Here is a 16,943-nt window from a genome sequence, read left to right as displayed (position 1 = left end):
AGGCCTGGCCCCTTTTCTTTACCTTTTAATCGGCTGTTAGAGTCGATTCTCACCATCTTGAGATCTGCCCTCTTCTAGACGCAACTGTACCACTAAAGGAAAATTTTTCGCTGATCTCAGTGGTTCTGAGATGTTCAATTTTTAGCTGCGCTTCTTGTTCAGGTACCGCTCCTTCGTTCGTGTGCGAGGTGCTTCAACAACTTAGTTATTAGTACCCCGTTCAGGTCAATTCGATGTCAAGGAAGAGTTTCATTATCCACTATTGACGGGTCTAGGTATCTTATGTGTGTATAGGAAAGACAGAATTAGAAGTTACTATCCACACCAGAGGGCTGTCTACTAATCTCATTTGATGACTATCCACTACAGTCTACAATAGATAGTTGAGACAAGGATAGTAAACCAGAGGGCTTGACTCCTCTCACATCTCCCTGTATACCTGAAGGGCGTTTCGGGGGTCAATGCCCCCGCGGCCGAGTCTATAATCAGTTAATATTTTCTTCATAATTCATGGTTCCTCAGCTTCAGGATAATATTTGTTGAACCTCTGGAGGTTCAACCAGCCAGTTGATTACACACATTGGGTATTTATACACAAATTAGCTTGAGTAAATCTAGATTTGTACTCTTCTGTATGTGCCTTGGCCCTGTGTGTGTGTGTGTGTGTGTGTGTGTGTGTGTGTGTGTGTGTGTGTGTAACTCTTCTCTGACATGACAAGTCAGTCTCGTCCCTGATCTGTCAGTCACCTTGCCGAGTTGTCAAGTTCTTCTTTGATCTGTCAACCTCCTCCTCCTTGATCTGTCAACCCCCTCCTCCTTCATCTGTCAACCTTCTCCTTGATCTGTCAACCTCCTCCTTGATCTCTCAGCCTCCTCTTTGACCTGTTAACCTCATCCCTGCCCTCTCGACATTCTGACCCGTCAAGCTTCACCCTGACCTGTCAACTTCATCCTTGACCTGTCAACTATATCCCCTGACCTGCCAACATCCTCCTTGAGATGCTAACTTTCTCCCTCACCTACCACCCTCCTCCCTGGCCTGTCAATCTCCTCTCTGCCTTGCCACCCTCTCCTCTGACCTGCAAACCTTCTCCATAACCTGTCAGTCTGACCTGTCAACCTCCTCCCAGACCTGTCAACCATCCCTCGTCACCCTTTACGTAACAAAAATTAGGAGCTCATTGCTTGGCAACGTTGATTCTAGGAAGCAGCTTTAGCTGTGCCAAGATGGTGGTGGTTGTGGTTGTGGTGATGGTGGTTGTGGTGATGGTGGTTGTGGTGGTGGTGTGGTAGTGGTGTGGTAGTGGGTGCTGGCGGTGGTATGTTAGTACTAGTGTGGTAATAGTGTTGGTGGTGTGGTGTGGTGGTGGTGAGTTGTGGTAGTGTGGTAGAGGTTGGTGGTAGTGTGGTAGTGGGTAGTGGTGCTGGTGTGGCAGTGGGTGGATGTTGTGTGGCAGATGGTGGTGGTTGTGGTGATGTTGGGCGGTGAGTGTTTATGTATGTGTGTTATTCCTAATTCACAGGAACACAGCGTTCGGAAAAATTTAAATCAGTGCTTTCCCAACAAGTGTTGTTTTATGCAGAAAAGAGCTGCAAATGAAGCTTTAACCAGGGTCAATTACAAGTAACTTATGCGTTAGCTAAAAGAGGAAAGCCTTCACAGACGGAAATCTGATCACAGAGTGTATGATGGAAGCAGTGGGAGTTATGCCCAGAAAAAGCAAATCTGTTCAAACTCCTCAGTCTTGCGCCAAATACTGTTGCTCGTAGAATTGAAGATACAGGAAGCAATATATTTCATCAAAGTGCAGACAAAGCACGAAATTTTCAGTTTTATTCTCTCGCAATTGATGAATCGAATGACGTGACACATCACAACTAGCATTCATCCGTGGCGTAGAGAATGAATTTAATGGCACACAAGAATTAGCATCAATGGACGGCACAGAAACCGGAAAAGACATCTTCAGAGAATTGCAAAAAACTGTATTAGAATATAACCTGGAGTGGAATAAACTGCAATGCGTGACAATGGCGGAAAGAACATGTCTGGGGTGAAGAAAGGTTTGGTTGGACAAATCACAAAAGCTTGTGATGATAGTGTATTTTCAAAGCTTATGTTTCTGCATTGCATTATCAATCAGCAAGTATTGTGCGGAAAATATGTTCTGAAACCTGTTGTTTCAACCTTGAATTTCATACGATCTCACGGGCTTAATCATCTCCAGTTTCGTGATTTTCTGAAAGAAACTGATTCCGAGTTCATTGACTTGCCTTATTATACAGCAGTTCGATGGCTTAGTTGTGGAAAGGTTCTATCACGGTTATTTCAGTTCGGAAAGGCAATTGATTCCTTTCTCACAGGAGAAGAATCGACCCGAACCACTTTTGCCAAACGTTGACGGACTTTGGAAATTGACATTTCTTGCAGACGTGACAAGCCATATGAACCAACTGAAACTGAAGTTGCATGTCAAGGCATTCAGGGCAAAACTGATGCTATCTGAACGACAGATGAAATTTCTAAATTGGATCATTTCCCATATTGTGAAAAATTTCATGAAGAAAGTGAAGCAGAATTTCTTTCTTCATTTGCAACAAAAATAATTAATGACTTGTAAAGACAATTTCGGAAACGATTTTCTGATCTTAATGTAAAAACTGATGAAGTAAAGAAGTTTCAAAATCCATTTGACTGCAGTGTTGAAACACTTCCAAGTCAGTTTCAAGTGGAAATTGTCGATCTCCAGTCAGATGACATGCTGAAAGAAAAGTATAAAGAAGGAAATCTGATCCAGCTTTGTAAATCTATACAACCTGGACAGTTTCCAAATTTGAAGTGATTCGTATCAGTTTTTGGTACAACGTACCCTTGTGAGCCAACAGTTTCAAATATAAATTAGGTTAAGTCCAAATATCGCACAAGTTAATCTGATAAATGAGCTTGAAAACTCAGTTCAGCAATATTTTGAAATTAAAAAGCCAGTTCCATCATTTCCATTAATCTTGTGCAAATTACTCTTCTGCCATAAAGAGAGTAATGTCTCTCATTATCTTTGATAACTATTATAAGAAGTCACATATAATCTTCCTTGTATCATCACCCTAATTTCCCTAATTTCCCTAAATCAGCTGTTATTTTTCTCTCCTTATTATCATCTCAATTATCCAACTGTTTCCCTCATCCTGCTCTTAGCTCACTGAGCCGAATTGCCTTGCTTTCTATATGATCGGCATCGCCGATTTCTGGCATTATCATATCTACTTCTGAGGCTAAAAAAAAAAGAAATGCTTCATACTGATACGAAAAATATCATTCCTCTTGTAAAAGTATGCGACCACTGTCAGCCTCAGAGTTGTCTCCGAGTTACCAGACCCTGCCACGTGGAGGCCAGTGGTTCGTCTTAAGGTCCACCCTCCCCTCTCTCTCTCTCGAACATCTTGGGGGTTCCCTTAGGTCCATATGTCCAGGAGTACACCTGTGTCCCCTCAGGTATTCTCCCTTTCCCACTTTTCCAAGGTATGCCCCTCTTGCTCTTCCCTTCTTCCTGCTTACCTTCTGGTTCATGTTTCCAGGTCTCATTCCGTGGGCCCCCGGATATCAATCTTTCCACACTCCCCATTTCCAGTGCTTTCCCTAGTTCCGTGCCTCCAGACGTTCATCTGTGTCCCCTCAGATGAACTCCCACCCTCACTTCTAAAGGCGCCGCACTTTATATTTCCCAGGTCAGTGGTTCCCCACTTCCCTAAGGGTTTTTGGCCCCTTCCCAGTGACTTTGCTGGATGAGAACTTCGTCTCGTCTAGCTGGTCTACTGTAGAGACTGTCCAGGTGGGTGGAATTACAGGAGGGGACACACAGAAAACTCACACACACACACACACACACACACTCGACCCCTGCAACCACAAATAGGTGAGTACACACACACACTAACACACACACACACACACACACACACACACACACACACACACACACACACACACACACACACTGTCTCACACAGTTGTTACAAGTAAATTATGATACACAGCCAGTGAAGGGAAGATAATTAAATTCATAAGTATAAATTTTAACAGATTTCTGAATAAAATGGGAGAGAGAATGTTTACATATATTATATAGTATTTATACAGTATATAGTATGTATATGATGGTATATAGTATTTATTTAAATAGTATATATTATTTTTGTAGTATTTAGATAGTATATAGTATAGTTTACTATATACTACAGTATATATATATATATATATATATATATATATATATATATATATATATATATATATATATATATATATATATATATATATATATATAGATAGATAGATATTCTTAATTATAAATATAAAGAAGTAATAATTGAGAGAAACTTGTTTTTAATACAGGAAGAAATACACGTAAGAATTATCTTATGGAAAGTAAGAAGTAACCAGAAATATTTATTCAGTAATTTATTCAGTAATTAAGCCTCAGTTTGTAATTGTTTACGTCTTCAGGTCTCTCATCTTCTCTATACCAAAAGAAAAAAAAAACATTCACAGTCACAAGAAAAAATATAAATCTCGGGGAAGACAATAAGGACAAAAATCTTCCAGATTCGATCTCCTGACAAAAAGAATTTCTGTGGTCGATCCCACAACGTGGCCGCTAGAACTCTTTGTTAATGTCTCTAATACTGTTGTTTTATACCTTAGAATAAGGGTCTCCAAACTGCGGTCCTCCACAGCATTATATGTGGCCCCAAGCAACTTATAAATAGTAACGCTAATAAACCCTTATTTTCAGCCACTTCAAGTCAAGAACTTTGTTCAGACTTTAGCCCTAATCTTTTCATTTTTCAGATATACCCTTCAGTTATGGAAGGAAAGGGGAAAAGAACAGTGCAGAGTGAGTGCCGCCTGTTTAGTGAAGAATGAGGAGTAAAGTATTTCTTTGTACAAGCAGGTGATAAAGCCTTGTGTGTCGTATGCCTCGAACCTGTTGCAGTTTTGAAGGCTTACAATGTACATCGGCACTATTAGGACTAAGGATGGTGAACCTTTAACGAAATACTTAACGATATCCTCATTGCCCTTAGGAAATCTCCCAGCTCAGCTGGCAGACTTCGACTCTAAGTCTGTGACCCAACCTACGTGATGAAATATGGCAGGCGAAACATCTGCTTTTCATTCCCATTGTGACTACCACGCTGCCTTATTCGGTTTTAAGAGACAAAAACAACATTTTAATACCTCACCATCCCCATCCTACAGAGGCCACTACCCCGAAATCCCCACAAACTCAAATACGGTAGGTAATTAGAACCTCTGGCGTATGTCACTGTGTAGCTACTGGTTTATGGGAAGTAAATGTCGGACGCTGAGGTGTGTGTGTGTGTATATGTGTGTGTGTGTGTGTGTGTGTGTATGTGTGTGTGTATGTGTGTGTGTGTGTGTGTGTGTGTGTGTGTGTGTATTCTGAACACGTCGCTAACACGGAAGACTTCAGGAATGCCGCAACACGGATACACATCTAAATAAACTGTCTTTGGTATTTCCTCCTAAGACGCCTGCTGTTGGTTCTTTGTTTTAAACTGTTTTGTAAAAAATGTTGCTTTTATATATATATATATATATATATATATATATATATATATATATATATATATATATATATATATATATATATATATATATATATATATAATAAAATCGCATTCTTCATTACCGCAAATATCTAAAATATATTATTTTAGCCGTGTCAAAATATTTAAATGCAGTATCAAAAGAATGTATCTCAAAATATAATTTTTAGGCATATCAAGAAATTACATGAGTCAGTATCAGATCTACCTAAACGTTTTATAAATTATATAAATACATATTCACAAACCATGTGTTTCAGTACTTTAAGTGCCTCAAAAAAATATTTGTTGAAAAAAAATTCTTCGGTACTTGGAATAAAAAAAAAGGATTATTTATACTTATCAAGAAATCTTGTGTTTCTGTATTTCAATTAACTGTGAGGATAAATCTTGCAAAATTTCGACACGTCTGAAATACCTTTAGTGAATTTCGAGAGTCTTTCTTACTCCCGGAGCCCGGCCATGGGCCAGGCTGGTCTGGCCCTCTTATAATGCGATTCTTTGCTTGTTATCTGATAAAGCCCACAGTGTGGGCGAAACGTAGTCACTAAATGATTGCATTATAATGCATTTGTGTCTACTTTTTCCTTCAATTATTTGTACTGTTCAACAGTGGAAATTATGTATGGGCTCTTCCTACTTAAAATACCAGAGCAGCAACACTTCGAAAATCTAACTTAGAAGACAAAAATAAATGTCTCTCCACGTGCAACACATTATCAAGGAGTCACATAGTACATATTAGTTATATCAAGACTCACTGTGACGTCGCTGATGATGTCAGTGTGTGTGGCACATCACCCAGGGCGACAAGAGAGAGCCAACTGTGGTGGCCGGGACCAGATAATTCGAAATACGACCAATGGCGCGGACTCTGTTCCCTCAGCAACCACGGCAGACTGTAACCACCCAGCAACTACGGCGCGGGTTGTGTTCACTCAGCAACCATGGCAGACTGTAACCACTCAGCAACTACGACGCGGACTCTGCTCACTCAGCAATCATAGAACAGAATATTTACGTTATACTTCGTGTACTTTATACGTCGATGAAGCTAACTAAAACTTAAAATTCAACGCTAAGGTATACTACCATCCCCAGGAGGCCACCCATTGTTGTGTTGTTTACTGTTAGGTGAACATGAGACAGCAGGTGTAAGCAGACTTGCTTCGAGTTTCCACTCTCCCAAGACTGAAACTCGGTACTTCGGTTGTAAGTCGAAGGCGCTAGTACGGAACTATGATTGGTAAGAAAGGGACTACCAAGGTGATATTAAAAACAAGGGGGGCAACTAAAGAGGGTTCTTCCAGTATATTCACTAGTATGTTTAAGACAGGAAAAAAGACAGAGGCAAATAGAGACGACAGACAGATATAGATGGAGGCGAGGAGATTTATCTCAGGTGAAATGTCCTTGACGATCTCCACCCTTGAGTGATAGGTCTGGCTTAGTCCTGCAGATGAGTGGCAGTAAGGAGCCCAGGGTTGGCACTAGTTGCTAGTGACCTTCAAAGGTGCTGATAACAGTACTACAAAAGAAAAACAGACTTACACTCATGATTTTCATACTTAACAAGGGTCCATTATAAAAACATACTCAGTTTTTAGTATGCGATAGTATTTTTGTGTGTTTTGGAGAATATAATATATCTAACCCTTCATATACACAGTTTCAGAATGCATAGATTGTACAACATTTTCAACATTTTTATTTTATAAATTTGAGCAGTTACCACCTTGGGGAACCGCAATGTTTGGCCACCACGTGTCTCGGTCATTCTAGGTACATACAATGTAGCCATTGTTCCACTGGATGATTGCAACCACTGTACATTAAGCCTGGCGTCACCAAACAACTGGTCAAGGCAATAGATAAGAATCCTCCGATATTTAGCTATCTGTTAGGAAAGATTCACACATTAAGTGAGGCCAAGATTAAGGAAGGTGTATTTTGTAGGTCCACAAATTCTCCAACTTGTGGCTAATAGTAATTTGCAGATGGCACTGAATGACCTGAAGTCAGCAGTTTCGCTATCGTTCAAGAACATGTGTCATGTTTCTTGGTAGACATAGACGTCAACCACACGACACTGGCAAATCAACTTGTGCAAAGTTATCAGCATCTGGGTTCTCAACATTTCACTTAAACTTCATTTCCACCATTTTCCTCTTTCTTTTTTCCTGACAACCTATCTGACGTGAGTGACGAGCGTGGAGAAAGATTCCATCAAAATTTTGCAGCAATAAGAACACGCTGCCAAGGTAAATGAAGTCCTGCAATGTTTGTTGAGCTCTGCTGGATGTTGCAACAGGACCAGCCAGTCAAGGCCTAGAGAGCCAAGCTAAATAATATAATCAATATACGCGAGTACAAATAAAAAGCACTGCCTTTTCTCTCGCTCATAGCAGACGGAGGATCAAGCCTCCAACACCACGTCTTGCATCGAATGACCCACATGGGTTTAGCGCTTAAAATAGCTTCTTTAAAATAATTTTAGAGTTAGTGTTAACTGATACTGCGACATTTTTGGCATATGTTAGTATATTTGATCTAGGAATACTTATAAATCTATAGATGTCTTCTTTCAGATCGGTTGTGTATTGGAACTTTATACGAAAAGGGTGAAATAAACCCTTTAATTTACTCTTTAAAACTAGCTGATCAAGAATGTTAAATGCTAATCAAAAACTGTTTACACGTTCTTAATTATAATAGTTGAGTTGTTGAACTGAAAATCAAGTGGTGTATATATGCTTTTGCAACTTGAATTTTTTGTACAGTGATCAGTGGTAATTTACTGTGTTTGAATGTCAGTGTTAAGCTCCTCTACCTTGGTCACAAGGTCAGTGTTAGAAACCAACCTTTATATGACGCAGCTGGGAATTCATGCTCATGTCTCTGTGTTCATTGTTGTTGTTTTTTCTTCTCTGTTGCTGCTGGTGCTGCTGCGTTTGATGCTGCTGCTGCTGCTGCTGCTGCTGCTGATGCTGCTGCTGCTGCTGCTGCTGCTGCTGCTGCTGCTGCTGCTACTGCTGCTGCTGCTACTGCTGCTGCTGCTACTGCTGCTGCTGCTGCTGCTGATGCTACTGCTGCTGCTGTTTCTGCTGCTACTACTGCTGCTACTGCTGCTGCAGGCTAATCCAGTAACAAGAGAATTAAGTATTGATGGATGTTCATTATTTACTAAGCTGTTCAAACACTACACACTCTGCATCTTCGTTCGATGTCAATACCCAACCTTCAGTTTTTGGTATTTTCTGGAAACAAGTGGGCAAATAAAACATAACATTCTTGGAAATGTATTACCCTTCCTCCCTAATTTCATAGGTGATTTCTACCATTCTACATCTGGTTCTACCTGAAGTAGAGCGATGTTTGAGACTGGAGTGGACATGACCCCGTGTGGGGGATTTCCATGACCGATACCAAGAGGTATCCTCTTGGTACCTGAGTCTTCAAGAGTGAATTTGACAAGTTCCGGGAGTCAGTTCCGGTTCAGCAAGACAGATAACACCGATAAGTATGAGAACAACTGACACAAATATTTGGGTTATAATAATGCTCTAAGTAGCTCTAGGTAGAGCAAGAAAGGTTTATTCAGAGTAAGACATGCAAATGAAGAATAATAAGGCACAATACGCTAACTGGAACAATACACAAATAACCCGAAACGTCCGAAACGTAGGTATAAGTTTCTTTCTCCTGTGAGCGGTTTGTACACAAATGAAGATTTGTTTTTGCATAAGTGTGTCTCTGTCCATATGGTCTCCTTCACTTCTCAGTTCTTCATATATTTTTCCAATTCATCAGGAGTGTGGTCTTTCCTCTGGTCCACCACGTCTTGCGTTGAATGACCCACATGGGTTTAACGCTTAACATGAATTAAACAGTCTGCCTTCTGGTTGGAAGATTTCCACATTCCCCCCCCCCAACCCCTTTTCTCTTTCCAAACCAAGGAAGATCCTCACCTATTCGTTACAGCACCTGAGAGAGCTATCGCTGCTCACATAACCTCACTCGCTCTATCTTTATACCAGTGCCAAGGGCAGTCACTCAACCATTATCGTTCTCAGTGTGTCAGAATGACACGCCGACGATTGCCCTGGTCTTCATTCCTCTAGTCTGTGCCAGTACAGCATTCCCAAGGAACTTTCTGACAAAGTGTCCCCCTGTATACAACTATTACTACTAGTAAGTAAGGAAGTTTATACAGGTATACACAAATACAGTTACATAGAATCATCATACAGAGCAGCATATGTGTAAAGAACCTAGGATAATCCAAATAATAATAATAATAATAATAACAGCAATGACAGTAGCAAAGGTAACAATATGTGACCCCTAGCAACAATAGTGCCAGTACAACCAGTAACGGTGCTACTAACAGCAATAACAGCGTCAATAGCAATAATAACAGTGCCAGTAGCAATAATAACAGTACCACTAAATAATAACAGTGCCACTAGCAATAACAACGGTGTCACAAGCAGTAACGGTGCCACTGTACTCTTAAAGCAGGTGTATGTGTTTTGACCAGTGGTAGTGAGGGTATCACAGGCAGGATATCGACGCTGCAATGCCAAGAGTAGTAAATGCTAGATAATGATCGCTTTCAATGGGCAGCATTTCCCGTCGCCGTCACAGTAATAAATATCAAAAGGGAAAACGTTTTCTGAGAATCCATTTGCTCATGACAGGTGATTGGCAACAGTCACTGGCAACTGAGACTGCAACGGTCAACGCAAGTCATCGCTAACTGACTGTCAACTTTCGTTTGTAATATTCACTAATAACAGCCATTGCAACGACCCTTGGTAGCAGTTGAGGAAAAAAAAGGTTAATGAAAACAATCATGATAAAACGAATATATAAGAAATATATAAATATATAAGAAATATATAAATAACAAGAAAAAGCATTAAAATTTTGAAATCATAATTCGACTAGCTTCCGCGTTAAGCGAAACCCTTAATAACAACGTAAACAAGGATACATTCCGAGCCTTTTCTTATTCAACATTTCTTGACTGTTCACTCGAAAAAAATCGAATTTAGTGGATGACTAGAAGTTAATACTTGATAACTTTTATATATTAATATTGTAGTAATATAATTCATGAGAACCCAGGGAATGATAGAGGTGAGAAGGGGTACACAGGTTTAATGAGAGGAAAGGGAGGGTAAGCCCCAAATAATTGGATCAAGAACCCTTCATCAGCATAAGTGTTCCATGAGGAATTTTTGGCATTCCACGAGGTACCATGTAGTATTCCACGAGGTACCATGCAGTCATCACATCATCTTCACATCTCTACTGCTTCTACCAACTTTTTTGTACTCGACTGAAGAAGCCTACTGTGCAGGAGAAACGTTTCGAAATAAAGATACCTAACAGTTGCCCATGTGTCTTACTTATCAAGTCTCTCATAGTATTGGTAGTTTGTGGGGCAGTATGGTTGTTCTGTCAGGTGGGTGCATCGTTCCCCCTACCCCCTCCCCCCGCCATCTTTCTGTACCCGGTGGGAGGTGTCGTGTGTCCCTCCAACTGGCTGTCAGTCACTTGACTTTCGGCTCCCATCAAATCTGTAAATATTCATTCCACTCCAGTTTAATTTATTGTGTGTTTGGGTTAATTTGGTTTCAACAAGAGCTTAACTATTGTTTAGGCTTTTATGATGCAAATTCTTCTTATCATGATTTGGACTTAAACGTTGTATAACATCATTTAATCCTCACCATTACTTTTAAAGGCCGTACGGTTATCATGTGAGGGATTTATCGATTGGTGTGTAATTTTGTGTATTTTTATTTTAGCCTTGATTGTCGGCTCGGGTCATCCGTCACAGGAGAGATAAGAAGGGCAGCATTGATCTTGAAAAGATCTTACATTTAATGTGGCATCTGTAACTACACTGGCCCCCTTTCACTCGTAGCTGACTCGCAATCAGCTACACACCATTCTAGCAGCCATTGCCCAGTTATCGCTCCAACGTTTCATGGTGGTTGTTTACTGGCGACTCCCCTCAAGGAAGGTTCCTTGATGCTGGTGAGGGGCTCTTGATTTAAGGAATTGCATCTGTGCTCCAGTTCCCCGAATTAAGCCTGAATGCCTTCCACATCCTCCCCAGGCGCTGTATAATCCTCCAGGTTTAGCGCTTCCCCCTTGATTTTAATAATAATAATTTACTGGCGACTCAACTGCTTCACAAGTGCTGTGGTGGTCAGAGGATCACAGTACCTCTGCTCGCCAGAATCTCTACTCGTGTTAGGGTTACTGCCTACTCAGTGTGTCAACAGTCACGTCCACCTATGACCCCCCCCCCCCTTCCTCCATCGTCATCAACAACGGCTCAGCGTTCCAAACCACGATTCTGAGCTACGTTCCCAGAACATCGGCACGGCACCTTTCTCCGCTACGTCACTGTGTACATACTAGCTTTGAATCACTAATTATTTATACATTTCATTTTTCACTTCTTTGCTTCAGGTAGGATTAATTTCATGTTCAGGCGTTTTCTATCCTTTACTAGCTCTACATCATGGAGATTGGTGAAGGTCAAAGAAAACCACAGAGTACAACCTGGGGAGGCCAAGGATGTGCAAACCTCACTCAAGGAAAAGTATCTTGGGGGAAGTATAATACCGAGCACATCTGAGGCGCACATCAACCAAATAACTGCTGCGGCATATGGGCGCCTGGTAAACCTAGGAATAGATTTTCGACACCTGTGTAAGGAATCATTCAAGACTCTGTACACCATGTACGTCTGGCTCATATAGGAGTATGTAGTACCAGTATGGAACCCATACCTGGTCAAACACGTCAAGAAATAGTGCAAAGGTTTACGACAAGACTAGTCCCGGAGCTAAGGTATATATCCTACGTGGAGAGGTTAAGGGAATTCAATGTGACGACACTGACGAATAGGAGGGATAGGGGGGACATGGTAACAACGTATAAAATATCGTCAGGAATTAACAAGGTGGACAGGGACAGGATGTTTCAGAGATGGGACACAGCAACAAGGGGTCACATCTGGAAGCTGAAAACTCGTATGAGTCACAGGAATGTTAGTATTTCTTCGGTCATAGAGATGTCAGGAAGTGGAACAATCTACAGAATAATGTAGTCGAGGCAAAATCCATACGCAGCTTTAAAGAAAGATATGATAAAGCTCAGGGAGGCGGGGCCAGGAGCTGTGAATCGATCATTACAACCACAAATAGGTGAGTACACACACACACACACACACACACCATTCAACCATGCCAACTTCTTCCAACTCCACCTACATGTCTATCCCAGCACCCGCTATCCCAAACACTCCACCCCAGCCACTCCCCACGCATATCACTTCCCACTTCGACTAACACCCCCACCCATGAAACATAAATGAGATGGGGAAGGGATGCGTCTGGAAGGTATAACCAATGCATAACTGTCACTTGGTGATTTACCGACGCTCTGCCAAGAATGTGCGAACCCAAACCTGGATATTTTAGTGAGAATGTATATATGTGTATATAACCGCGCAGAGTTGTGTTTGCAAAGGTTGAGTCTTAGCTCCTGGCTCCGCTTCCTAAGCTAAATTCGCCGACAATATTGACTCCTGGTGTCTCCAGGCCAATCATACCCAGTCTTGAAGCTGTGTATGAAGTTTGTCTCCACAACTTCCTCATGCAGCTAATGCCCCCTCGCTCCTGTGCCTTGCATTTCAAACGCTCTGGTCTTCATCATGTCAAGTCCATACAGTATCATGAACAAAAAGGCCCAATACAGTGACTGGAAAACACACAAATAACCCGCTTATCGGAGAGAGAAGCTTACTATGACATTTTTGTCTAACTTGTATCATTTAAAAAGTCGCCATTGTGACTTTGTAAATGGTCAAAGTCGGACCGAAACGTCGTCGTAAGCTTCTGTCTCTCTCTCCTGTGTGCGAGTTGTCTCTGCATATAGTATCCTGTATCTCGTATTTAATGTCTCCAATAATCCTTCTCTCTTCTAAGGTTATCATGATCAGTTGCTTTTGTTTCTCATAACTCGGTGCCTTTAACTCTGGGACTAGAACAGTTGCAAAACTCTGAACCTTCTGAAGTTTTCCAACAGAAGTGGCCAGGCGTGGGTTCCAAGCTGGTGCTGTGTACTTTATTAAAGGCCTGACGTATGTATTGTTCAAAGTCTTTAAAAACTGCTTTAAGATCCCTGAAGGATCGTCTGAGATCAGCTAACCTGCACATATGTTGCTGATGTTATGGGGTTTCTGAGCACCACTGGTGATATGCTGAATATAATGTTCTGTCTAAGATCTCCGAAACGATAGTTGAAGCATTTCAACTTGTAAGCTTCACTCCGTTTCTAGCCTTTTTCCCTCTGTCAATTTGCATAACCTTACACTTATCACAGTAGTCAATATTTGGGTGATTTTATTGCCTCATACTGAATTAAATTCCAGGAGCAATTATTTTTAATTACCCTTCCAGCACATTTTCGTCTCCTATAACCAGTCTTAACCAGCAAACAACGATACATAGAAATTTATATATATATATATATATATATATATATATATATATATATATATATATATATATATATATATATATATATATATATATATATATTGTTTGTCGTGCCGAATAGGTAAGATTAGTCATTTAGCAAGAACTCGTTTAAAATTAAATTCAAGTCCTTTTTAATTTTTTCTCTTATACGTTTAAAGATGTATTTTTCTTCATTTATGTTAATGTAAAAATTAATAATTTTATACCAAAAGAACCTTAGAAAACTTACCTAACCTTATTATAACAAGCACAGTTTAATATAGCCTAATCTAACTAAATATATTTTAGATAAGTTTACAGTAATTTAATAATAAAAAATGAAATATAATTTTTCGTTAGGCTCAGAATGATTTTTGCGAAATTATTGCATACACAACTTTTCGCTTGCCTTATTCGGCAAGAAGAGCGTTGCTATTTAAGCCGAAATCGCAAGTTATACCTATTCGACACGACATACAAAAATCTCACGAATAAAAAGTCGTAGTATTGACACGCCACTACCATTACCTACTGTGTTCTCTATCATTGCTCATTTCCCGAATTTGTGAATCAGTCTCTGATGGGGTAAATTATCAGATATCTTCCTGTATTTCTCTCTCTCTCTCTCTCTCTCTCTCTCTCTCTCTCTCTCTCTGTATGTACTATATGTGTGTGTACTCGCCTATTTGTGAGAGAGAGAGAGAGAGAGTGGGTGTGTGCGCGTGGGTGTGTGTGGGTCCACCATCTGGTCCACCAACACACAAGTGAGTCAGGTTGTGCATCACCTCATTATCTGAAGTGCCTGCAGGTGTTGTCAAAAGTGTTTTGGTACCATTGTGTGGCAAGAGTTTATCTTCTGGCTTCCTTGACAAGAATTGTTTAAACTCTGAAAAAATTATTCTGAGCATTAAGAATTAACATATTTTACAGATGTTAAGGAGTGCTAAAAAAAATATTGGCTGACGTTTGTAAGTTGGGGAGAATATTGTTAAATTACTTTACGTCAGCTAAGTTGAATCAGATGCGTAATGTAGTTTTGGTGCAAAATTAAAAAGCAAAATAAATTCGGCACGATATATATTTATTTCGTGCCGAATAGGTAAAACTGGTCAATTAGCAAGAACTCATTTAAAATTAAGTCCTTTCTAAAATGTTCTCTTATACGTTAAAAGACATGTTTTTTTTCATTTATGTTAATGCAAAAATTAATAATTTTGTACAAAAAGAACCTTAGGAAACTTACCTAACCTTATTTTAACAAATGCAAATTAATTTCGTGCCGAATAGGTGACCCCTGAAATATTTTCAAGTAACCTTCAGGCAACATCACCGTCATACTACAACACATGACACCACCACCACCATCACCACCACCATCACCACCACCATCACCACCACCAGCATGCTACTACACTAGGTCACCAGACTCTCCAGCCCCACATTGAGACGGACACCATCACCAAATTCTGTCAACACCACCACCAGACCTGTCAACAATGTCACCATCTGTTCACTTACGTAAACTCAATCAGTCCCAGACCTATTTTAGTTTTTACGTGCGACACACTGGAGACGAAGTGGCTTGTGACTGATATACGTATAACCACACAAACCTAGTCGTCAGGACTATACGGACCTAAACATTAGGACCACGAACAGACCAGGTCATCAAGACCTCTAACAGACCTGAGCTTCACGACTATGCAGGACCCGTATCTCAAGGCCACGAATATTGATGCACTATCAGCCACACTTACACTGCTACACCCACACCACCAACACTCCCACAAACCTCGCTAAGATAAAGTCCTTTACTAATACAAACATCTTAAACAGTTTGCAAAAACTGTTCAGGTACTTTCATTAATTTGCTATTTACGTCACTTTGCTTCTTTAGGCTCCCAATCTCTCATATTACTTTCTTCAGGTATCCTAAACTCTTATTCAGCTTCATTCAATTCTCCTATACTGGCTGGAGGGGTTGGAAATACATTGCTGGATATATACTAATTGAATTTCACTCTGTCTTCTTAATTTTACTCTGCAAGCTAGCTGACGATGAACTTTGTAATAAAGACGTTGTGAACAGTATGGAAACAAGACCAAACTTCTGTTAGTATTTTGTCGGTGTCTTTTCAGCATTTTATATCCCTTGTTGCGTTATATATATATATATATATATATATATATATATATATATATATATATATATATATATATATATATATATATATATATATATATATATATATATATATAAATTATTATCACACTGCATTATGAATACACATTTTGTAGAATATAAAATATAGACTATATTATTCTTTTAATATCTTCAGCAAATATTTAGCCCATGAAGGAAAATCAGGAACGTGAAATGTAAGGTTTGGAGAGTTTCAAAATTTACAGAACATTAGAAAGAGAATATTTTCTTAAAAAAAAAAAAAAATGGGGGGGATTCTAGTAGCCAGAAAACGCATGATGCAGTTTGCATGGAGATGTAATATTTATCTATACTTATAAATAAGCGAAAAGCCCACCAATGATATACATAAGAGTGTATAAATGATTATATAGTGCTGGGTTTGACTCTAAGAATGACTAACACTACCAGCACTCTGGCGAGGTAAGTTAGCCAGGAATGTTGGCACAAGTTAGTGAGTGCTTCTCTGAGCTTCATTCATGGTCACCGCGAACCTCACCAACACCGGCACCTCCGCCGTCACCGCCAGCACCACCGCCGTCACCGTGAAGACCTGGTCTAGG

Source organism: Cherax quadricarinatus, chromosome 54, assembly GCF_038502225.1.
Source record: "Cherax quadricarinatus isolate ZL_2023a chromosome 54, ASM3850222v1, whole genome shotgun sequence".
Lineage (NCBI taxonomy): Eukaryota > Metazoa > Arthropoda > Malacostraca > Decapoda > Parastacidae > Cherax > Cherax quadricarinatus.
Note: the sequence above shows the minus strand (reverse complement) of the source record.